The sequence below is a fragment of the Sinohyriopsis cumingii genome, chromosome 5 (assembly GCF_028554795.1).
Source record: "Sinohyriopsis cumingii isolate HCF-2022 chromosome 5, ASM2855479v2, whole genome shotgun sequence".
Taxonomy (NCBI): Eukaryota; Metazoa; Mollusca; class Bivalvia; order Unionida; family Unionidae; genus Sinohyriopsis; species Sinohyriopsis cumingii.
Genome location: NC_142965.1, coordinates 135,451,091 through 135,475,860, shown reverse-complemented (window position 1 = coordinate 135,475,860; position 24,770 = coordinate 135,451,091). Strand labels below are relative to the sequence as shown.

Sequence of the window (24,770 nt, the reverse complement as noted above, 5' to 3'; positions counted from 1 at the left end):
TCGAAGTCTTGTAAACGCGCCCACGTGAACATCATACTCTGCACGCAGCGTATTTAGTTTACCGTTGACGATGTCCACGTATTGTTTGTTTGACGCATCCTGGTCGGATTCGGGATTTGCTAACGCGGTTATTTTGTTGCCGCTCATGTCAAGTCCGCCGGTCATTACGTCGCCGGATTTTGTTACTTTGTCGCTGACTAGGTCAACAACGAGTTTGTACTGCGCGTCGACGTATTGTTTGTTTGCTGCATCGTCGTTCGAGGCTGGATCTCTGAGTACGGTTATTTTGTTTCCATTCATGCTGAGTTCGCCTGTCATCGTGTCACCGGCTTTTTTCACACATTTATCAACACCTTTATCAATACTGTCTTTGATGCTTGCGATTGATATGTTCGAGTCCTTGATCCGGCCGCCATCACTAAATGCAACGAAATTATCCTTGGTAGCTCCAAGAACTCTGCGAATTATATCATTCCACTTAATGTTGCTCGTTCTTAGTTTTCCTTGCTTGTCTTGGAAAATAGCAACTTCATCTGGGTCAACTCCAGCTATATTCAAAAGATTATCGACTTCATCTCGGGTCGCATATTTTGAGAGATCAACATCTGTGCTTGGTTTGACTTTTCTTGTGAAAGGTCTTCCGTAAATATCCACCATTATTCTTATTGCTGTTTTTCAAATGCTAGCATTGGAAACGCTAGCGTTTCTCGATGCGGTATATTCATACACTACTCGATGCGGAGGAGTTGCTGGATTTCTTGAGATTGCATCAAGAACATTTAAAACCTCGTTCCCACAAATGGGCGGATCAACTAATGTTTGTGTTGGTAGCGTCGACTGCCACACTGGAATATTAAAAAATCTGCTGTTGAGAGTGCGAGGCACTCCGCGGACATACCTGAGAAACTCAGTTGGCGGTGCTAAACCGTACGAATCGAAATAGATAATTCCACGTGGATCGATCGCGTAAGCAACCCAGTGAGTTCCCGGACCATCTTTGTTGTCGAGATTGATAATGCCAGTTTCTGGATTATTCGGCCGCGTCGGTAATTGATCTCGCATAAATACTCCTCTGAAATGTTTTACACGCAATTTTTTAACAGCATCGAGTAAATCAAAATTAGAAGCTGGAAGCGTCAACGGCGTTAGAATTTTTTTGGATACCATGATGGTGGAGTTCCTGGTAGTCTTAGCCCTGATCCGCGAGTGGATCTCCCCTTTTTTTTCTTATACCCGTGTCCGGTTGCTTTCTTTAGTGCCATTCCAGCTGCGGTTCCAACTGCACCGAGTGCTGCGGCTTTTGCTACGGCTGGTGCTGCCGCGGCAATCAACGCCGGTATTGCTGCGAGAAGAGGAAATATTCCACCGGTTTTAGTCATGTCCTTGATAGCTGCAGCAGAGAAATTAAGTCGGACACCGGTTTTTGCTGTTAGTGCCTTATTAAAATGTTTAATCTGAGTATTAGTCAACGACAATTTGTTTGGACCACCAACAAGTTGATCTCGTTTTAACGTTATTGATGTCCCGCACGTGCTTGCGTTCTTCGATTGCAATTTCTTCGTTTGACCGGAAGTCAAGGTGACATTAACGTGACTGTATGACATTATATCCTAAGTTTGATTTTAATTGCGTTACATATTCTCGATTGGAGCGTCGATGACCCTCATTCGTCCGCCAACACCTTCCAAAAGCATTGTTTTGTCGGAGAGTATGACAGCAATCGCTCTGTAACCACCAGCAGGAACTACACCCACCCTAGCCTTAAAGTGTATATCAACGACAGATTGTTTGGTTAGATCAAGATGTTCCAGCGAAAAGTAATAAACCGGATATAACGTTTTGAAATCCAACTGTGATATCTGTAGACCGGTATCAATATTTTGATCACGCCCCATAAACGTCATCAGACGGTGATACGCACGTGCGACCTGATTTTCTTCAAAATTTATATGAATGTCTTCAGATGGTTCTTGATGTCCGTTTATTCGCAGCGAAACCTCAGTGACGTCACAATTATCAAATACCATTGAATTTTCTTCTCGATTGTTTAATCGATCCATTCCCTGAAGTGCAACGAAAATATGTCGCGGTGCTAATACTCCCTGTTGTGATGCTATATGCCACGTAAAATTTCCAAGAATGTTACTCTGAAAACTATCTGTTGTTGTTGTTAACCATGATAACAGTGATTTACCGCCTGTATCCATGAAAGAGAGTAGCCGTTGCTCTTCAGTGATCGATGGAGACATTACTGGCATCCACAACGCAAGCTTGGATAATACTACTTTACCTTCAGCAGCACCGGCTTCACACCAGATAGCGTCATTGCTGGTACCGTGTCTAACAAGTACAACTGAATGATTAGATCCAAAAATAATTTTTCTGACATTTCTGCAGAATCCAAAGATGTGAGACAGCGGAATTACACATGAGAATCTTCTGTTATTGCCTGATAACATTAATTTACGCGTAGCAAACCCCAGATTGTAATTAGGGTTGGGAAATGATAAATTTTCTACTGTATCAATAGCAACAGGAGGAGCAGCACGGTTGGTTGGTTGTCTTACAATGCTAGATCTATGATCCGGATGATCAGAATTATCCTTAGCGAACATCATAGTCGGACCAGCTGATCTAGTGTAATCATCTGAGTATCGTGCTAATCCCAAGATTGTTGTAGCAACGCCAACATTATCCTGAATCGTTTCAATCTCTCTCCCGTCAATGCTGTATGAAGCACTTTTGAACAGCGCCATGATGCCATTATTAACAAAACCAACTCGAACATCAGCTCCGTATGCTGTATTAGCGGGGACATTTGTTACAATTTCACCCGTGACTTCAAGAAATGCTTCAGCGGGCAAGAAATATCTACTTGTATCCTGAACTCGCAATTCAATTCGTCCCGACTGATTAGGTACTGTTGCCTCATAAGAATAATACTGATAATCACGCACTGACTCATCCTTGAGTGTTGGTGCATCCATGTCGAACGCTGGATCAGATATACGTTTAAACATTTTATATAAAATTATTGCCTTCTAAAACGAAATCCGCTTCCTGATATCAGACTTGTATTTATTTGTTCGGGTGTTTGGGTTACAAGCTCTGCAAGTTTTTGATTGGCAGCCTGATTTATTACTTTACTGACGTCCGCGGGCATAAGTTCAGTACTGGCCAGTTTCACCGGTGGTGGTTTTTTTAATCTACGAGTTAACCGTGACAGTCTGTCCTTGATTGACGCGAATGCTTTCCCGGCGAGATCACCAACAGATCCAAGGGCTTTATCCTTAATGACATCAATAGCTTTCATCGACAATTGTTTTGCAATCGGTAATACCTTAGGGGCTATTCTTGAAAACAAACCAGTAACTGTATCACCGAGACCATCTCCGTAGGTTGCTCTGTAGACTGGTAATCGCGAGTTCACTACGCGGACTTGTAACACACGAGCGTGTCCGGGTTGAGAATTGTGCACGATCATTTTATTTAATTATTGTTTCTCTAACTAAATTTGCTAGTCGCTGTGGTAACCGTCTGCGAGTTCATCAATGAGTCCCCGGTAAACGCCGATATCCATGATGCCACGCTGAAATAGTCTCTGACAGATATTTGCGGCCTCGTTTATAATTTCCGGAGAGTTGTTTCCGGCGCGTCTTCCTCCTATGAGAACTTCTAACCGTGATACGTCATTGACGATATTGTCAGGACAGATGTGGTTGTTATATCCGCGACCGGTGTAACCTTTTCCTGTTTTCTTTAGTTTTGCTGATATTTTAACAATTTCATCAAATACAGATCTTTCCCTTTTTTCTATCTTTTCTACCTTAGAGTGGGTACCCTTTTTCGGTATTCCTTTTTGTAATTTTTCTCTTTCCTCCTTTAAATTTTTTAATTCATTTTTTAATTCTTTTATTCGCTCTTTCAGTATTTCCTCTTCTGATATATCGGGGGGGATGGGCGACGAAACAGGAGTGGTAAAATCATCATCAGGAGCGCTAGCCCCCATTTGTTCAGGTGATGAAATTTCAGGCACTGGATCAGGCAGTGTTATTACAGGGTCTATTTTTAGAGCTGGTGGTTTCTTCTCCTGTAGTCTCGACTGTTTTTTCATTTCCTTTTCCTGCATTTTTTTCTTCTTTTCTTCCTCCCTTTCCTGCTTTTTCATTTCCATTTCCTGTATTTTTGCCTGCCTTTCCCTTTCCTTTGCCTTCATTTGTTGGTCTCTTAGTTCCTTATTAACCCCAATTACGCCAGTTTTTATAAAATTATAGGTATCATCAGTGCTAGATATTCGAGAAATACCTCGGTTTACTTTGTAAACATAATCCCTCCAATCAGCCAGGGTTATGCCCGAGGCAGCTCCTGGTTTTAGAAAATCTTGCCGGTTAGGATAATTTAAGACAATCCAAGCAGAAAACTCCTTAAGTTCATCCACGTTAGTAAGCGGAATATTTTTTATCTCAGTAATACCATCTTCGGTAAATTTATTAATAAATGTTTCCTTAGCAACTGCCACTACTTCGGCGGCGGCACCTGGATCAACTACAGCACCTACATCTGCCTGTTGTTGTTTAAGTTCTTCTATTGCTTGAAGTAAACCTCGTGTTGATTTGGTAGGGTCGGCAGGATCAGGTTTTCCTACAATTGCAGTTTTAACTTCACCAGTAGCTGTTGTAATAGGCTTAAATAATTCCTCCGCAGATGTTGCAAACTCAACTCGCGCTTCTTGTCTTGCTTTTAATTTTTCTTTGACGGAATCACGAACCGGAAGAAATTTTTTAATCGCGGCTAGTCGTTGTCGTGCCAATCTAGTTGTGAATGCTTCTCCAATATTTGCCATTATTTATTTGTCCACGATTTAATTTCCCCGCGAAAACTCTTCGAGGGATCGGGGACATTTTTTTTTGTCTCGTTTTCTGAATAAAAGTGTTATTTCGACGAAATAACGCTTCTATCGAATAGTTTCCGTGGGGAGGGCTTATTGTGCAAAAAGCTTTTGGTCTGTTCGCCCCCTCTGCTGCTTATATATATATATATATATATATATATATATATATATATATATATATATATATATATATATATATATGTGTGTGTGTGTGTGTGTGTGTGTGTGTGTGTGTGTGTGTATATATATATAAAGAGAGATAGAGAGTGAGAGAGAGAGAATACTGATGGCTAGAGGATTAAAGCAGCTCGGGCGTCAATGTTCTTTAACGGCACCCCTACTTTGCTGCAGAGAATATTTCTTATGTCAGTTACCAGCCCTCCGCATAAATATAAGGTTGTGAAGAATTGCCCCGGTTATACCTATGATAGGTGTATACATTATTCGAAACATATAGCGCGGACCCAAATTTTATTATGAAAATAACTTCAGCTGTATAGAAAAGTTCCCGACTGCCCACCCCACATGCCTGGTTTTGGGGACAATTGCATTCCTTGAATCCCCGAATCCGTCTCGCGCCACAACTGAGAGCGAGAGGTGCTATATGTTTACGGTGGTTGTTTAACATAGCCGAAAATTAAATTAACGATATGGAGGGACGGTATGCGAAGAGACGACATTAAGGATGCATTGGTATGTTAAATCATCTTATATTAAATCCGAAAATGGAAGATAATAATACAGGAAGAATACATTCTAAGTATTTTAATCGGATGAAAAACTGAACTAAATATGTATGTACTTAAATTGAAAAGTTTAGTTTGGTTTGGTGTTTTATGGTACCGCTAAAATTTCCTATACCGTGCTGAGGCAAATAAAGGCACAACACAACGTACTGGACTGATCCAGTAGTGGGAATCGGCTGTGCGCCAATCTGGTTCTGTCTCGAAACACATACATACACTTGTTTTCTTTCTTTCCAAGCGTAAGCCTTTTGTTCGGAATCGACGGTAAGTTGCTTCCTACCACTTGTCTCTATTTTAAAATCATTTGTCTCACAGTAGTTTTCACAAATTAGACAAGGGAAGAAATTAAGATCATACTACGCATCAATACCAACAAACTTTATAGCCAAATTTCAATTAAATCCTACGCTGAAACAATTCGGTAACACAATGACTCCTGAGACCGGACTTGTCAAAACATCATTTTATGGCAAATATGAATTTACCAAAGTATAAGGCAGTGGAAAACGTACAACCTTTTAGCATATCTGCATCAACCATTTAAGAAAAGATTCAATAAAATCTTCCATTTACGTGGGAGAAGAAGCGATGACAATCTTCGTCCTAAAACACGTCTTTAGGAATAACACCGCCACGCTCCTTTGTACAATTTTTCAAGAAGTTAACTCACCCCCAATGTGAGGCAGGGGAAAGTATTAAATCATATCGCAAATCTACACCATCATTTGATTTGGCTCTCAAAGTTTCAATACAACCCTTCCAGCAGCTTAGGAAGAGATCGATTATTGGACAGACAGACAGGCTCATGGGAACAATTGCAATATTCCCACTCTTTCTTAAATGATCCTCTAGTGGTTTTAGCAGTGTAAGATGGACAAACAAAATCACTATTTACAATTACAATTTACTTCCTTGTTGAATTGCCACCTGTATATTTGTATAGTTCAGTGCATGTAATAAGTTCCCATAATGCTACCAATTGCTATAGCGAGTTAACATAACACTCACAGCCATTAGCCATTTCAACATTCAAGCCTGAATTTGAATAGAAACGGACGGATACAGAATTGAATTATAGGTAAGTATCTAAGTCGTTTTGTATTATCAATCACCTCTATGATATTGCTCTAAGCCGCTCATGTGTTAAGTGTGGAACTAATCGTTGTTGAAATTTAAAGAAGAAATATATGATCTGAACGATTTTTCTGCCATATTGAATTAGCTAAATCGTTTATTTGTAGATCTCCAAGATAAAGATACAAATCACAAATTACCCTTAAAAATGTGACAATGAAAGTAACTGAAGTTACTTTTTAAATATTTTAATGCAATAAATGAAACTTGTGTTGTCCATAAATACATAATTTCCTTCCTGGTTTGTAGCCTTATCATATTTTAACCACCGTGCATTACTTTGATATTGTACCATTGTAGATCAAATAATATGTGGAATAGATAATATCTAAATCAACGTTAGAAACGGAAATTGAGTAGAAGTGTGCTTTATTTTTAAACCTGTAATATTCTCTTGCTCCTACTACTTCTACTACTAATGCTTTTTATTATTATTATTATTATTTTTATTATTATTATTATTATTATTATTATTATTATTATTATTATTATTAGAAGAAGAAGAAGAAGAAGACGAAGAGCAATAACATGATTCGCCATCGCACGTTAATATGGTTGTTTGCATAATATACACCTATCCCTGTATTTACTCTCGACTTATATATGATGTGTTTTGCTGTTAAGATACCATGTATAAAGTTTAATTAGAGACTATTTAAAATGTTAATGTTATTGAAAGTTTAGTACATTTAACGTTCGGTCCCCTACCTAAATAGGGAATAGGTACTTTTGTCCCTTAAAAAATCTTAAAAAAATTTTGAACATATTTAACGGCGACAGCGTTTGTGCTTCATATTTTCTTTTTACATTTATAGTCTTATATAAACGGGCCAAAATGAAATTAATTCGTAGTAACTATCGCCAATTTCTCAGACAGCAATCGACACCATTTTGATATTTTTGCAGATAAAATAGGCCAGTAACCACGCTCAATAAATACATTATTTTGAACAAATGAATACAAATTATCTGGTGTTAGTCTCTGTATTTGTCCGGATTGCTATATTATTTAGTTAGTGCTCTTCCATGATGGCTGTCTGGGGAACACATTTATCCGTTATAACTATGCCTATTTAGGAGTAAATCACAGGCAAGGCCACTGCCTTTAGCTGGTATAACGATGCTAATTGTTTTTCCTCATAGACCTCAGTGCTGACGTTTGTTAAACTGAATATACCTTCTGCACTACTTCAGCATGCGTGTCAAACACACTCATAATGAACAATGTTAGATTGACAATTTGAGGAGGACAGAACCATGTATCCCAAATCTGAATAGAGATAACTCTGTTGCAACTAAATAGTGGTAATAGTTATCCTGTCACCAAGGCTACACGTTTCACCGCTGTGTATCAGATTTCTTTAAAACAAAAAATCATATAAATAAAATGCATGTTCTAAATATAAATGAACTTAATCTCACATATAGTCAGGAGACTCAAACGTCTTGTTTTATTATTTTACTTTATTATAGCCGGACAGAAACGACAACTCTTACATAATGCAACAATCTCAGATAGCTTTGTTGCTTAATTCTGAATCCTATGCTCCCTCATTCCACATACACCTTTGCTTGCGTAATTGGAACAGGTATTCATAACACTAGCCCTAAATTTGTCAATAATCTTTAATACAGATCTGGACATAATAAACTTCAAGTGTGCTTGGTCTTATGTACATATATCATTGAAATGTTTCAACTGCTGTATTGAAACACGTGCTTTACAAACAAACATCAACATTGTCCGTGAAGTAAATTGTTTAGGCTGTGTCAGCAATTAGTGAAATGGGATAAAGCATCATATTATGTTAAACCATGTCAAACGTCAATGTACTAATTTGTCTTAACCTCTCTTTCCCCAAAATGGTGACCCTTTTCTTCTAAAAAATAAAGGATTTTAAATTGACTCAATAGACACAAACATAACATTAGGAACAGGTGATCACGACCTGGTGTTATTGCACAGTATAGATTTTGAACACTTTTCACTGACTAATGTTACATGAGTAATTAAAATCAGTACGTGTACACCCACCAACCTCACCTAATGTATCTGCACATGAATAAGCTGCTTATCTTTCTTGTGGAAGTAATTACCGTTCAGGAAATAAGTCACTCGGTCATCAGATAGAGTAGACAACAGTCCATAAGCAGTTAGTTTGGATTGTATGTAAACTGTTGGTAATAAAATTCAGAAAAATGACAAGGAATAATAATAGTACATAATGTGAAAGGTGGTTAAAAGTAAGTTGAAAATGTTCTTCCAAAAGGGACATGTATCTTCTTGTTGTAGTGAGAGTAAAGCCATTTTTCAGAATGTGATAGGTTAGACATGGTGGCCAATATAATTAGTGGAGGAAAAACCAGGGATACTCCGGTTAGGAACCTTCGACCCACGAGAAGCTACTAGCAAGTTTTATCACACAACCATGTTGTCCGTGCCTGATATTCGATCCCATGTAGGTAGAAGTGAGATGGCAGTGATTCGTAAAGGCAAGTCTTTTACGTTACTCGGCCACCCGAGGTCCCGACAGGTACCATGTAATTAAGGAATCAAATGAGCCAAAAGGAAAGACGAGACAATTGAGAAGAGACATTTTGATTACCTTACCTTAGACAAATATGTGGAAGCAGGCCACATCAGTTTGCCAGTACTACCAAATCCCCTTCATAAATTGCCAGCCTTTATGAGAAAATTCCAAAAGAAACAGTCTGACAAAAGGTCACATAAGTGAATAGAAGGTTACAAATGGACTTTCACAAATGTCCATGGGAAATGGTTACTTAAAGAAATCGCTCTTGTCTGACAGTATTCCTGCTCCTTCAATTAAGTGGATACCAAAGCACTCAACAGTCTGAACTGTATGAAGAATGTAAAGAGAAAGAAAAGTACAAATGGGGCTACTATTGCATGACAATAAAAATAAAAGTGAGAAGGAAGACTACACAGTATGGCCCCATTATCTGACGACCTCGAATTTTTCTGTAGAAGTTTTACAGGCTGTATTTCAAGCGACTACTAATGGCAACCGCATGTGTTTGAGGATGTAGGCTTCTATTGACGGACTGCAAATGCTGCCACCAGAAACGCTCCGTCAATCATCGGTTGATCCCATTCCTAACATTCATATCCACTGCATTCAAAGACCTCACATTCATCTACAATCTGTCAGAGGACAACTAATTTCGTGTTGTCAGATTGTGGTTGCTAATTGTTGCTGGTTTAATACCAGTTAACATAAAAATGTTGTCTACTAACCATTGCTCTTGTTTGTCAATATACTAGTTTGCATAAAAATGAAGACTAATTAAACGCATGTATGTAGTACAAGCAATGTACCCGAAATCTATCTTGGAACTATTTGTGAAATCGCAACGCATCAAACAGAAATCGCCGAATACTAAATGATGGAAAAACACAATTGGTGGCTCAGAGTTGGATACTGTCTTGGTGTCTTAGGGAACATGTTATTTCGCCACTGCTAATGACATTGCTCAAACAAAGCTGGATAAGAAGTCGTCTGTGATGACTTCGCCATGCCTTTGGTGTGTGTTTAACGAGCCCGTTAGCATAAAATACTTAGAAATTACTGCTGGCGAAAAGGTCGTTGGCAGCAATATCGTGCATTCAATGAATTTCAACTACGGATACGCGCTCGTAAAAGACGCTTTTGACATCACTTAGAAATTAGCAGGAAAATAAGGATCACGTCTATGTTATGTCGAAATAGCTGTATAGTTAAATCATGCTTTCCATTTATGGAGAAAGACTACAATAGACTTGGTGGTAAAGTGTCAAGTGCCATAAGCGCTCTTTAAGTATTGTTATCTGAATTTATAGTTTACTACGAGTGCCATATCGCCAAAGTTTTCTTTTTCTTGCTTTGATATTTCTTTACATACATTTCCTCGTATATAGTAACCAGCATTGGACCGAACTCCGCTGTGATACTATCTACCACACGCATTTCTTTTTCACTAGGTTATCAAAACAATAAGGGGTTCCGCGCAAACAAGTTTTGATTTGATTGAGAACATACAGGTACGTGATATATACATACCTGCACATGGTTCTCTTCATTTGGGATTTTGTACTTAAACATGTTGTAATACGCTTTTGATATGTGTTGTTTCATTTCTGCGTCATCTGACTGTGGCTGTTGTCTTAATCACATTCTAAAATAAAGCTTGGATGTAGTAAGTAATAGACGCGGTTTGTATGAAATGTGTCATGCTTTTCAAATCTTTCTAAACCGTGGTTTGCTGCTTTTGGAGAATCAGCAAAGCTGCCACATTGTAATTTTGTTTCTGCATTTTAACTTCATAATCATGTCCTTTCCACCATTAAATCTTGCTTAAAGGTTATTTATATCCGCTGCGAGTTCATTACAGAAGGTGGTGTTTGACAATGCAATAATGCACTACAATTGTCGTTTGCAAAACATGCGCAAACTCGACAACTAACCTGCTTTTCGAATTCTAAAGAGACTTTCTGAATCTTTTGCAAGGCTATTCTTGAGTGGTATATAGTAAAAAATATATCTATGAAAATATTACCGGTCTATCGTTAAAGTAGCCACCACGTATTTGTCTGACCTTCTCATCGAAATCAGCACATTGGCTAGCTTGCCTTCGTTTGTCATCTTTCGAACACGTTCAAGAGCAGCTACAAAAATGCTGATTTTGTACTCGTTGTAATACGACTACCTCAGGATATGGCATTAGACGTACGTTGCTTTTGTTTTAATGCTGTTGGTATCTCATCTTTCTGTGGAACTACAGTCTCACATTCATCATCAAAATGACTGAAATCTTTACCAACCCGTCTCTGGAAAGCCATATTACGAAATGAATATCACAGTGAAGGGTCAGAAGTTACCTGCTGTCGACAGATGCATGTATCTAAGCAGCAGCCTCTCACAAGAAGTTCACTTTGGCACTATATGATCAACGATATAATTGTAAAAGTAAGCTCAAACATTGGAAAACTAAATGCTTATGCGGGGGGGGGGGCCTCAGAGGAATCAGCCTTACCATCAAGCTGAAGGTATACCAGCTGCAGTGCACACCCTACACCCGTATGCGAGAGATACGTGGGCTGTCGTATGTATAAAAAAAAAATCCAGACAACTGAATATATTGCATATGAGCTGTTTCCACAGGATTATGCAGATAAGGTGGCAAGACAAAATTCTTGATACCGAGGATCTCAGGAAGGCTATCATAGCATCCGTCTTCACATTGCTGCAGAGGGCCCAAGTTAGATGGCTGGACACATCATCCGTATGCCCGAGGAGCCTTTTCAAATCGGCTGCTCTATGGCGAACTCTGCGAGGAAACTCGCTATGGAGGACTAAATAAACGTTTCAAGGACTCACTAAAGTTGTTCTTGAGACACATGCATTTCTACAGTTCCTCGTGGGAGACCTTTGCCCAAGACCGTCCCTCACTGAATTCGGGCAGCACAACAGCTGATAATTGATGTGCCACTCGTAAGACCAAAACTGCCAACACCTTTACTTTCATACAACTCTTTTGTGTTCCACATGCAGGAGAGACTATTATTCCCGGATTGACCTTATTAGTGATCTCCTCACACACCGATCGACAGCAGAAAATCGAAGCTTTATACGTCATCGCCACCGCTGGAGAACGCATAGACATACACACACATAAAACTAGCTTTCCTTGATATCATCTGCTTCAGTGCAACATTAATCAGCTTTGCAAACCTGCCAAGACTAATGTAGATGCTTGATGTTATCGTAGTCTATTTGTATGCAGCATGTTTTGGTGGATTGTAATACGTTATGACAGACAAGTACTTGCAAAGGTCAAGAGCTATACTGACAAGATCGTCGACAGTAAGACAACATTCTACCTAAGGTCATCTACCATTAAAATATGAAAGTAGTTCAGAGATGGTTGACTGATATACAAGGGGATATATTCAAATGAAGCTGAAACTACAGACTCTTTGGGAGTTTGACAGCAGCGGTGGAATTCGATCCATTTTTACTCGCTTCAAATCTACATATACCTCTGCTATCGCATCTGTGTTATCGGTGGGAACACGTACAATATATATATATATATATATATATATATATATATATATATATATATATATATATATATATATATATATATATATATATATTTGCGCCAGGTTTACGTTGACTCTGCCGACAGTTACCAAACATAGCGATTGAATTCACACTGTTGGTGATTCATAAACCTTCGGGCATTTGTATGTTTTATGGTGCGTACGATGTTTTAGATAACTTCTAAATAAGGACGAGTCTCGATTGCGAACCAAAATTAAATGCAAAGGCTTGTCAACAGTAATATCACCCAAGTAAAATTTATGATAAAAAATTATAAAATAGTGCTTTTGAAGTGTGGCTCCATATTGTAGATACTAATATTAACAATGGAAATTTGAACAAATCTAAATATGCAACAACGCTAATTCTCATTAGATTGTACGTGCCAGGCACATCCATTTTCTTATATATTAAACATTTCTTCACCAGACTTAGAAAGAAAGCCCATAAATGGAAGCTCTCCTTTTGCTTAAGGATATTTTTAAACAGCTCGAAGATGCCCGAATGTAAACGAATCCATAAAGCATTTATAAAACAGTATAATACAGAGGACACTCTAGTGCCCTATACAGATTTCAAAATATTTATTTGAATCAAGTTCAGCTAAAGGAAGTTCAAAAGTCGTTCACTTGGCTATAGTTCACTTGTTCTAATTAGGATGTAGCAACATCGTTAAATACGAATATTTAATCTCTAATTCCAAGAAAAGAAGACAGCCTAAATATGTGAGATACGGTACAAGAATTGTTTTGATCAATCAACATCGTTATTAGTATGACAGGTACTTGATGACGTGGTAGATGAGAAATATTAAAGTATCTCATAATTCTTGAGTGCGTGAGAATATCATCAGAAAGGGTCTCTAACTGTTGAGCATTTATATACTGAGCTGGCGGCCAGCGGCATGCAAATAATAATACAAATATATTTTCCAGCTAGTATTAATGACATGTGGTAGGGGTATTGGGAAACTTTAAAATTCTCAGTTATAACACGTTGTTCCCATTGGGCCTCTTCAATTGATGTACCCTTGGAAAGTTAATTAACCAACAAGACAGTGTATAGATGATAAAAAACGTAGTACAGTGGATGATTAAATATTACATACATTGGAAAGGGGGTGGGGGTAATAAATGTCACGTATCTAAAAATATTCAATCATGACAGCATGTTATCAATCATTTTTAAGTTGTATGCCTTTTTAATGCCGAGTCAGCAACAAAACATTATATAGACGGCTAGCAATGTATTGCAATGAATCATTGAAACGTTTCCATCCTAAATATTTGTAGCTGCTTACTGTAATAAAAGCCGCGGGAAAATTATGAAAAATCTGATTATAATCAAGAATGACATATGCTAATTTATGTTATATCATATGGAAACATTCAGTTGTGTGATAAAACATACAGTATCTCAGTTTTCTCGAGCATCAGATACTCACAAAATGTGTGATCATGTAATACTGAATCAGGAAACAAAATAAAAACATTGTAACAATGTCAATGTGTAATTATCTGAATGCTGCCGAAGTGTATAAGGACCATGCTTGGTATGTTGTGTACAGTCATTGGTTGGAACACAAGGGACGATGTTGAGTCCAAGGGAGTTAGATTTAGAATCACTACCGAGTCTTCAGGCCAATGTTTATACGTTTAGAATGACAAATATTCTTAATAATTAAATATCTACAGCAACAACCCCTCAAATCCTTTACCCCCCTGCATAATATTGCATTTGTACTACTGTTAACATTATTCTGTCACTAGAGTCTAAAATATCCGCTGTTCAGTGACATGTTATGAAACACAAGTGACTTGACCTTGTAAGCTTGCTCCCTGATATAGTTCTTATTTGTGGACCTTAGTAAAGAAATACCATTCTCTCTCAGCAAGTGACTTTTTTCCGCTTTTGAGCACAATTTAAAGTTACAAAATCTTACTTTAGGATTTGGACCAAAACGGAAGGAATTGGTAATGGGCGGGGTAGGGTCAACTCGGTGTGTTATATTAAATATTAATGGAGCAAACTTGCCAAGACGGTGTTCCCTAATCCTGTTGCTTTCAAGCGTCTGTACCATGGATTATAAAAAGAAAAAAATCCTAACAAAGCATGACTCATCTTGATCAATTTATCAAAGACTCATCATTTTTTTGTTGCGGCTTGCTAACAGTCAGAAATTATTCCTCTCTTGAACGTTATTAATATATGAGAAACGTATGTACCAGGTTGGTGAAATGCCTTCCTGCAGATGTTTAGGAACTAGAGCTTATTTCAGATTGTCTGGTAGACGGATGATACCCCAATATTTCTGACGCTTAAGTGTCGAGACAAATCATTATTGAAATGATGATATCCACTATGAACACGATGACTGACGGTATGAATAGTCATTATATAATTCTTCTGTTTTATAGCTTGATAATTCCATAGTGTCGCAGTATTTTATATGGTAAGTAGAAGGATTAATTTTAAAGAAATCCGATAAATGAGCAATACTTAGGAAGTTGCAGCGATTGGAATATCAAGGGTTTTTATTATACTAACCGGACCTATTGCTGCAGAAAAAAAAGGTTTCATTTATTGGAGAAATGTCAAAGGCATAGTGATAAGATAATATCAGTTTACCCTACAAGTACCCTGGTTGACAGTGGTTGTAGTTGAAAATCCTCTCATTGCAATAATTTTGCTCAAGCTACATTGGCTAAACGGAATTCAGCTTTTTGAACTAGCGAAAGAAGAAAATACAGCACTCTCGGAAAACGCTGTCTCGGTAACCAAAAAGAGTACAATTTCATTAATATATTTAATGAACTGGTATTACGTATTCACAGACATACATGTGAAATAGAAGCGATTCGATGACTCTATTGGCAGTTTGGAACAGGCAGAAATAATTATGCAGTTAAGATATATATATATATATATATATATATATATATATATATATATATATATATATATATATATATATATATATATATATATGAAGGACCATGAACACCCTCAGTTTTTGAAAGGTAATGAGTTCCCAGAAAGTGACGAAGGTGGAAAATAGTGCCTCAGAAAAGAAACGGTTAAAACATTCACATCATGCAAATTTGTAATGATCTCAAAAACAGAGAGAGAAAGAAAGTATATGACAAAGCATATTAGTCAAACAAACAAACAGTATTTTTCAAAGAAAGAGTATAGAGAGTTTCCGTCCGTGACCTGCAACAATTTTATTAATCACAGGGCCATTGTAATTTAATCTATGAAAATAGCTGATTGATCCGGATATAGGAGAGGTCATTTGCTGGATCGTCCCCGCCCTCTCTTTCTTACTGTCTAAAATGTGTTTTGTTTCAAGATTATCAAATAGAGGTTATCTAGAACGTTATATAATATGACTGCATGACTATTCTGCTGAAAGCATGCACAACATAGCGAAATGCTTTTTAAAAATAATATACTTCCTTGTTGCATTATACACGGGAATTGTATGTAAATTATCTCCGTATACGTGATAAGACTCCACAAGGTCTTCGTGGAAGGGCATTAAGTAAATATCATACCAGTTTGTCTGTTTTATCAGTAACCGTGGTCAGTCTTGGGTGGTAGAGGACTTGCGCTGTTCTAACACAAAGGTAGCATTTTCTGTCTGAATTTGTAATGGCCTATCTCTGTATCTCTTGATCACCATGACAATGCAGTTTATAGGTTTATAAATGAAACAAGTTTTCATTTTAACGGGTTTATCTGTAAGTGTTATAGTGTTGAAGCATACTCTGTACGGTCATAAGAAATACGGCATCATCTGGTTAGGTAATTCAAAATCCCTACTTATTCAAAGGGTTAATATCACAAAGGTGAAACCTTCCATGCAGTAGTGTAGGGTATAATGGTACTGAACCAGTGAACCCAAATTAACCAGGATATCTCTTTATGAAAATATTCATATTGTATCTTTATACAAGTACATTTCTGGACCAATTTCCTTTGAAAAATAAAGATGATTATGGGTCTGATGACTGGCATACATTGGTACATTCCTTCTGTAGAACTACTCATATTTGAAAACATAAGAGACAAATTACAGCTATCTTTGTTGAATAACAACATTACATCGGAACACGTATTCTTCGCAAACGACAACATTTCAAGATCTATCATTTTGTTGTCTTCTTTCTATGTTTTAAAATTCCATCTAGAAATATGACGCTCATATGAGACTGGGCAATTAAAGAGCTAATTGAAAATTAATATGCTATTGTACAAGTAAATGCCGTGTTGTCGGGTAAAGATTTCCATAGGTGTAGATGCGTTAGTTTTTGATCCCTGCCATTTTCATGAATGTCACCTATGAATGCCAAATTAATTATTTGGGGTTGTAGCAACATCAACATCATTATAACATAAATTACTTACTCTGTAACCAGGTTTGTAAGGTTATCCGGTAAAATTGTTTATATTTTAACGCAATTGCACATAAAGCGCAAAAAATCATTTTACTGTAGACTCTGATTTGAACCTTTGGCAAGATTGCAAAATTGCTATACATTCTAATGTAACTGTACACAGTACATTTTTGCGTTTGGTATAAATGTTATATCTCTACCTTTTCAAAATATATTATATTGAGTAGTTAAGAAGCCCGACTTATGATATAATAATTACATTGTCTTGCCCTAATGTGAATGCGTACAGTAGAGATAAAAGGCCACTCTTTAGGTATATTTTGAAATTATATTCTACAATTAAATCTGCAATTATAATGTATACAAGGGATACAATATATCGACCGTAAACTCATAATGTAATGTATGCTAACTGATATTGACCTACGCCATTATATCATTGTCTGTTGATAACTTGTTGACTAGATTTGTCAAAGGAAAATCAGACTTTATATTACGCGATGTGTAACTGACGGCCGCCATGTTCGGCCAATAAAACAATTGTTTGCATCATCGATTGGCTCCAAAAACCGATGTGTATGTTCATCTAATCTGAATGTCATGTCTTGTACCATTAGCAAATGATACAATCTTGTCATATTTAGAAGTTATCTTGATATTTGATGACCGGATGCTGCAGAAAACACATATCAAGAGTATTACAAAACTCCATTAAATCCAATTAACATCAGAAGGAACATGGAAGGGAATGAAGTAAAAATTTGGTGCTATCAAATTTTGTATTTAATGCAAAATGATATCAGAGAAGGGTCTGCCACTTATGTTGAGGATATTTTCAATCAAAAGTCAACATTGTGCTTGAATCGACAGTTTAAATATGTGGATATGCCATTGAAGCAGGGAATAAATGTGTTCTTCGTATGTAGTAAACCGAGACTGCATAGCTCATCATTCATTGTATGTCGCATTTTGTGGTGTCACATCTCAGTTTGTTGTATTTGCACTTCGATAATCATTATACACAGATGACTGACTGATGAGTTCCTGGGTGATTTCCCTTCAAATGAACTATTGCAATTTAATACTCTTCTCAAAGGAATTTGTTTAACTTGTTGGAATGATTGCGTATTATTAAATAAAATACGTTTAATGTAACAATAATTTGCATTAAAAAGCGACTGACATAACACAGTCAGATAACAAACCTGAGCTTATATACTACTGACAACCTTTGACAACATGTAGGATATTGAATCCATATTGGGAAGGAACTCACTAAATATAATTAGAAGAACATATTTTACAAATTCACTATAAACATGGTATTGTCAAGATACAAAACATTATCACGATTGAAAGAAGAATAGCTTCAAGAAGAGACGTACTCACGGTGTGTGGTGTGTAAGTTTATGACCAATCTTGTTTGGTGCATTTTACCGTCCGATAGCAAGTGGCAGGATTATTAATATTTCCTCCAAAGATACTTATATGAATAACTAACTACAATATATCCCCTGAAAGGAATTCAATAACAGTATTCAAATCTTGAAAGATAATCAAAATATTTTACAACATTTGATTTCGTAGAATTTGGAACATGTCGTGTTCGTGTTAGCCATTACTTTTCTCCAATTTCGTTCCCAGCTGATTTATTGTGGACTATTTATTAAAGGTACCTGCAAAGATATCCTGATCAAAAAAACTGTGAATTGCACGAGACACTTACCCCGTTGCGAATTCTTAATTTTTTTCTGCCACTGTATGAAGAACATAAAGATTCCCTGCGCTTTATAAACTTTTCATGCTTACCAAGAAGAGGGTGTAGATTGTGATGTACATAAGCAATGGAAAGATGTAGGTCACTGGAAACGTTCTGGCTTCGATGTTTTGATGTAAGAAGTGGCAGACTATGTCAATGGTCATTGGACCTGACTCAAGAGAAGACGTTCACTAAAAGCCAGTGCTAGAAGAGGACATGACATTCAAAACCATGTTATACGAAGAAGAAACATTTCAAATTCAGGGCTGTACCTTCACACACAATCGAAATGAAGGAGAAACCATACCTGGAGGAGAAGTTAGAGACAGTGAATGGTGTAGAGACTGGTATGTACCTATATTTAATGGGGAAACTCCTAAACTGCGAATTTTGCACACTGCCTTGATTATATTTAGCATTGCTGAATTTAATTGGTGTCTTCTCGATGTGCACTCTTTTCTGTCTTATGCGGTTTCATATTTTAATCTTTGACATGTAAATTTGCATTTTTGTGATTTTAAACAAATATTAAACGTGTCTCCAAAATGTGTGGAATGCCTTGTGTCGTCGATGTTCTTTTCTGAATTCTCAAAATTTTCTCACCTTCTTCTTCCTCTACTATCATAGCGATTGACAAAAAGCTAACTTGTCAAAGTGGGAGGTACCGAATCTTCGCCACGCTTTTAATACGTTGGTTGATGGATCCAATGGTTCAGGCAAAACCGAATTTGTCAAACGTTTTATGGAATAAAAATCCGTTTGTTTCATCGTCTACACCAATGTATCGTGTGATATTACAAAGAGTGGCAATCGTTTTACAGCATGCATCAAGAACGTTATGGATAATCAATTTCATTTGTCGATAGCTTTCCTTGCTAAGACAATGAGGTCGTATCTGACAAATTTTGACATATCTGACATCTTCGGAGACGCAACGACTACATTAAACATTGGTTTACACGAAACTACCCGTATAATTTACATGACACATAATTTATTGGAACAACGTAATATACATCACACCATTAGTTTCTATGCCCATTACGTGGTCATGTTTACAGTTGAAGAGATAAATCTCAGATGCAAGTGTTAGCCAAACAGTTTGGAACTCCTTGGCTGAAACGTTCTTAAGACAATGCCAATCAAGCGTCTCATGTGTATTTGCTCGACGATTTAAAACCAACCACTCCCGATTATTTATTTTTTCGCACCGATCTGTTTCAGCATTTGTGCTGTGAAGGAGGCCTCGCCATTTACACATCTCCGCTGGCGTCTTTCTGAAAAAATAAAAAAACACCCTACACATGTTTCCTTCATTCAGTGTTCGACATGTGTTCCTTTCAATCTCATCATCCTCCCAATCTGATTCATGCACTGCGTGGCATCAGTCGCAAAAATACACAAGTCAGTGCTCAGTTGTCACAGGCCACTCTCAAATAATTTGACAGCACGTCAGTTACTTCAAGGCATCATACACATCCATCATCAACCAAATGATGTTTGGAAATCATAAAGTGTCATTGTCGAAACTGGCAGATGCAAGAATCGATACTCAAACCAAAAGAAAAATCATTTTGAAATCTGGTGGCAGTTTTTGTAATCTGTGTCATTATTCTTTCCATTTTATAATGAGATCTTAACGCCCTAGCAACAACCAAGAGAAAAGCTAAATTGTCGCACAATGTACGTGCCGGGAAGAAAAATTGTGGTGTTACAAAACCTTCACACCAAAACAAGAAGAGAGGCCTCATAATCAAGATTAAACGTACCAAAGAAAAAGGCATTTCCTACCAGAAACAAAGGCACTGCAACTGAGAAACAAACCAAGCTGTAAGCAAACGGTGTCGTCTCAAACCTCGTCTACCTCGTCATTGACCATGATGCCTGCCAAACCTTATTTAACACAAGTATGGCCTAATGTGATCTAAAATGGAAACCATTTCACATGTAACTTCTTCTCTGGTGACAGCGAATACGTCTTATTCTTCCTCAGATGCGGCTGCAGACGATAAAAAAACTGGTCTCACACAAGACCAAAGCCTATAACAGTGTTACAGAGAATACTGGATTTATCCAGACCAGACCAGCCATGATTTGATCCGTTTAAATACATCAGTATCGAGTGATTCCCGTCATGAAGTCGATACGACGTGACGAAAATCATTGGAAACGAATTCCACTATGACAACGAAGTGTGTGAAATGCTTCACTTCAGTGTTTTTAGTCCTGAAACAAAAGACATCACCCCAAAGAAGTAAACACACACATATTTAAAAGGGATCATTCAATGCGAACCCAAAGTTACCGCGACCGACGCGGAGAGAATATTGGAAGATGTAGAAGACACACGAGATGTGTTTCAATCTCTTCGGCTGAAAAGAAAGAAGGGAAGACAGAAGTGACAAAATACAAATCAACACAAAGTGACCTCTTGACAACCGCCGACTCCTACTCCTGTTGATCATCGGACAAGTCAAGCCTCAAACAGCACGACTCTAAGAATCGTGTTGATGAAAAGTTGGTAACATATTAAGTAGTCATCATGGGGACCCATTTTGCTATCATTGTGCTACGATCCTGTCCATGGAAGAGTTAACGAATTGTAACTTGCCGCTAAAACCAAACATGCAAGTGTACTATTACAAAATCTTTTAACATGGTTACAAGAAGAAGCGACGTATAGGTTACAACAATACATTTGAAGAAAATCCTCCAGAACTCAAACCAAAGTGCATGAGATCTATCATTAATGGCAATCATATTTTGCTAATGTCTCTCATTTACCAGGTACAATCCTGGTTACACATGTTTGTATGTTATCGACGTTTTTTTCCAAATCTACCTGGGTAGTTCCTTTGACTTCCAAAACAATATCAGTGTTAGCCCAAGTTTTAGAACTGGTTTGAAAACAAAGCAATTGTCACTCTCTACAATATCAAACATAAAAAGTTACCGAAGTGCTGAAGCAAACCTTTTCAACACAATTGAAAACAAATCTACTTTTTCACCACCGAAAATACAAAAACGAAAGGCAGTATCGTAGAGCGGTTTCAGAGAACGTTGAAAGAGCGCATGTAGAAATATTTTAGACACCAACATACTCTCAAGTACATTTATGTGCTACAACATATCGTCAACGCTTATAACCAATCGTACCATCGTAGAATCGGTTGTGCATCCGAATAAGTGACCACCTAAAACGAATTTATCTAGTTTGATCGATTGTTTATAATGTCGCCTACGACCCCATGACCACACACACAAGAAAAGTGGAATGTTAAAAACAGAACATTGGTAAAACTAAACGCACTTTTACTTTTGACAACAGTTATTTACCTAACGTGAAAATCGCAAGGCGTCATGTCAATGAACGAGTGCTTGGCAGTGATCCTCCAGTATCAACGTTGGATGACATTCACGGTGAAGTGTTTAAAAGATATCCCCTGCGTTGTTGGTGTAGAGAACGTATGCCTAAAGTTCAATGCATTCTTTTCTGGCATATCTTTCTAGTTAATTGTCTTACTGACGCAGCCATCGCCACTTACGGTTAGCAACAGGGAGACAAAAATTGTGGACCATTTTATTCAGTAATCGAATTCATTATCTCCTTTCCTATCACTTCTTTAAATATTCTACTGGTAGTATGAACGGTAGTCTTGCGACCAACTCCAGTTGCAACGTAGCAGCAGTAACAGCCTTCTTTTGGAACATATGGGAAATCATTCTCCTTTGACAAAGAGTGAATCATCAAAGACTAGAACCATCGAATTATGAAGAACCAATGTTTTTACCTTTACAGAGTGACCGTTCTATGCATGTGTTTCCTAACAACAGTTGGTGTTGTTTCACGGCGAAATTACCTGACGCCGTACAAGTGGAGTTCTTTGGGAAGTAGCTTTGGTATAAATCATTTATCCCACACATGTCCTGAATATCACATCATAATAAAAACACTTTCGCCGTCGAAATCCTGAATTAATAAGTTCAAGACCTTGAATAAAAATGACCTCTTGTTTACGAATCGAAAACACGATCGCACACCAATCATCCTCATTTGAGCACCTATGGTATAAAAATACCTGTGGAGTATTTTTGTAATACTCAGCTTCTGGTCGAAATGATTGCCTCAGATTTAAACCATCAGTATGGCAAAGCCCATGAGAAAAGTCGGAAAAAGTACTGATCGACTACAATAGAATCGCTGATCGTCTTAGAATGGAATCTTTGGATAGCAAAATAAAAGCCATTTATTTTTGTCCCGCTTCATATATTCCATTTTGGGTGTATACACTGCGTCGGTTAAATCGACATACATCAACATCAATTATCGATTTCATCATCGTGTGACACTGAAAGAAGGACACGTTTTGATGTTTGGGCACTTCGATTTAGTGGTGTACAAAGTGATGGGAAACACTCCTCCGTTACTCAGTCATTCCTTTCAAAGTCAATTCTGCAATTCGTGCTTACGATGAAAATGGGAACATCTATCAGGCTGACGTACATTTTGTATATCGTCATTATCTTTCTGTCAAAAAATTGTATTTTGACAATTCTATTAATGTACAAAAGGAGATCTGGGTAAATGTATTCCATTCGTAAAGGAAATGTCAAGTGAAAGTACATTATCGAACACGCCTGTGGTGTGAAATGTAACACATATATCAATTACCATCGTGTCGCTCAACAAATAGAACATAGTTTAGGAGGTATGTTAAAATCAGCTTTTCTTGCATTAGCACTCGTCTTGAAATAAATGCTGATTCGAGGATTGTATGCTTTAAAATATGATACTTTGACACAAAGAAAGTACTTTCTTCAAAATGTTATGATCGACAAAGTCCCATAGACGGCTTGGTTATTGCAAGCAGAATTTTATTACTTCAAACTGAAATAAAATGTTGGTTTCGCCATGACACCCCCATAAATATTCTTCTGACTTCTGATCAAGGTGTTACTTCATCTTCCACGCCACAGCAATGACGAGGAAAAAAGAATCGTCGAAACCCTTTATATCCCATAATGACGTTCAGATAAAGAATAAGACAAAAAAAACGAACATTCAGAGAATTTTACATGTTTGATTACTAACCGAAACAAAAAAAAATAACGCATCGAGGTTCTAGCAAATGCTGAAAGTCTGAGCTATGTCTGTTTGCCTTGGCACATTCCATGATGACGATGCAAGAATTCATTCCAATGGGTAGAATTTCATTCTATTTCTTGTTCGACTATCTCAACCCCAATCGATCTAAAATCAAATTATAGACAGACGGTTACATCGATCCGAATAACAGTTTATTGTACCTGAAAGGTAAAGTTGTCAACGTGGACAAGATCAATCCAGGCGGCCATTCCAGATTCGCTCCCGTCAAACGTTTCATACATTCGTTGTTCAAAGAGGTGGATTTGTACATGATTAACAAACTAGTCAGCAGCAGCATGGATACTTACTCTTACGGTGCGTACCGTGCCTGTAAAATCTCTTGAAGGACATGAAAGAAGCAAATGATACACACCGGGATGATTCCGTCGTAGGGAAACCGGAAACGTTTGAGAAATTAGACCTGAATTGAATATTTACGAGTCTCACCATGTTAAATTTAACGATCACTAACGCAAATCAAACAATAGCTAAATTTACAAAGGATGAATAATTTGCATTTGGATATGTGTATATCAATATTATCTTAATACTGACTGATTGGCAGGAGATGTACAATAACTGGCTGA

The 24,770-nt window shown here is 37.4% G+C and overlaps 2 protein-coding genes and 1 long non-coding RNA gene across 3 annotated transcripts in view; 1 reads left to right on the top strand and 2 right to left on the bottom strand.

Annotated features, from left to right (window-relative positions):
- Nucleotides 1–24,770, bottom strand: part of LOC149800295 (uncharacterized) — a 288,953-nt gene that overhangs the window by 174,017 nt on the left and 90,166 nt on the right. The gene's annotated exons all lie outside the window — the stretch shown is intronic.
- Nucleotides 1–24,770, bottom strand: part of LOC149800297 (uncharacterized) — a 177,324-nt gene that overhangs the window by 105,913 nt on the left and 46,641 nt on the right. The gene's annotated exons all lie outside the window — the stretch shown is intronic.
- The window catches only part of LOC149800298 (heat shock 70 kDa protein 12A-like), a 55,974-nt gene continuing 37,804 nt past the window's right edge, over nt 6,601–24,770 (top strand). The window contains exon 1 of the mRNA XM_089959897.1: nt 6,601–6,715. The gene's annotated coding sequence lies outside the window, so the exon portion shown is untranslated. The remainder of the gene's footprint in view (nt 6,716–24,770) is intronic.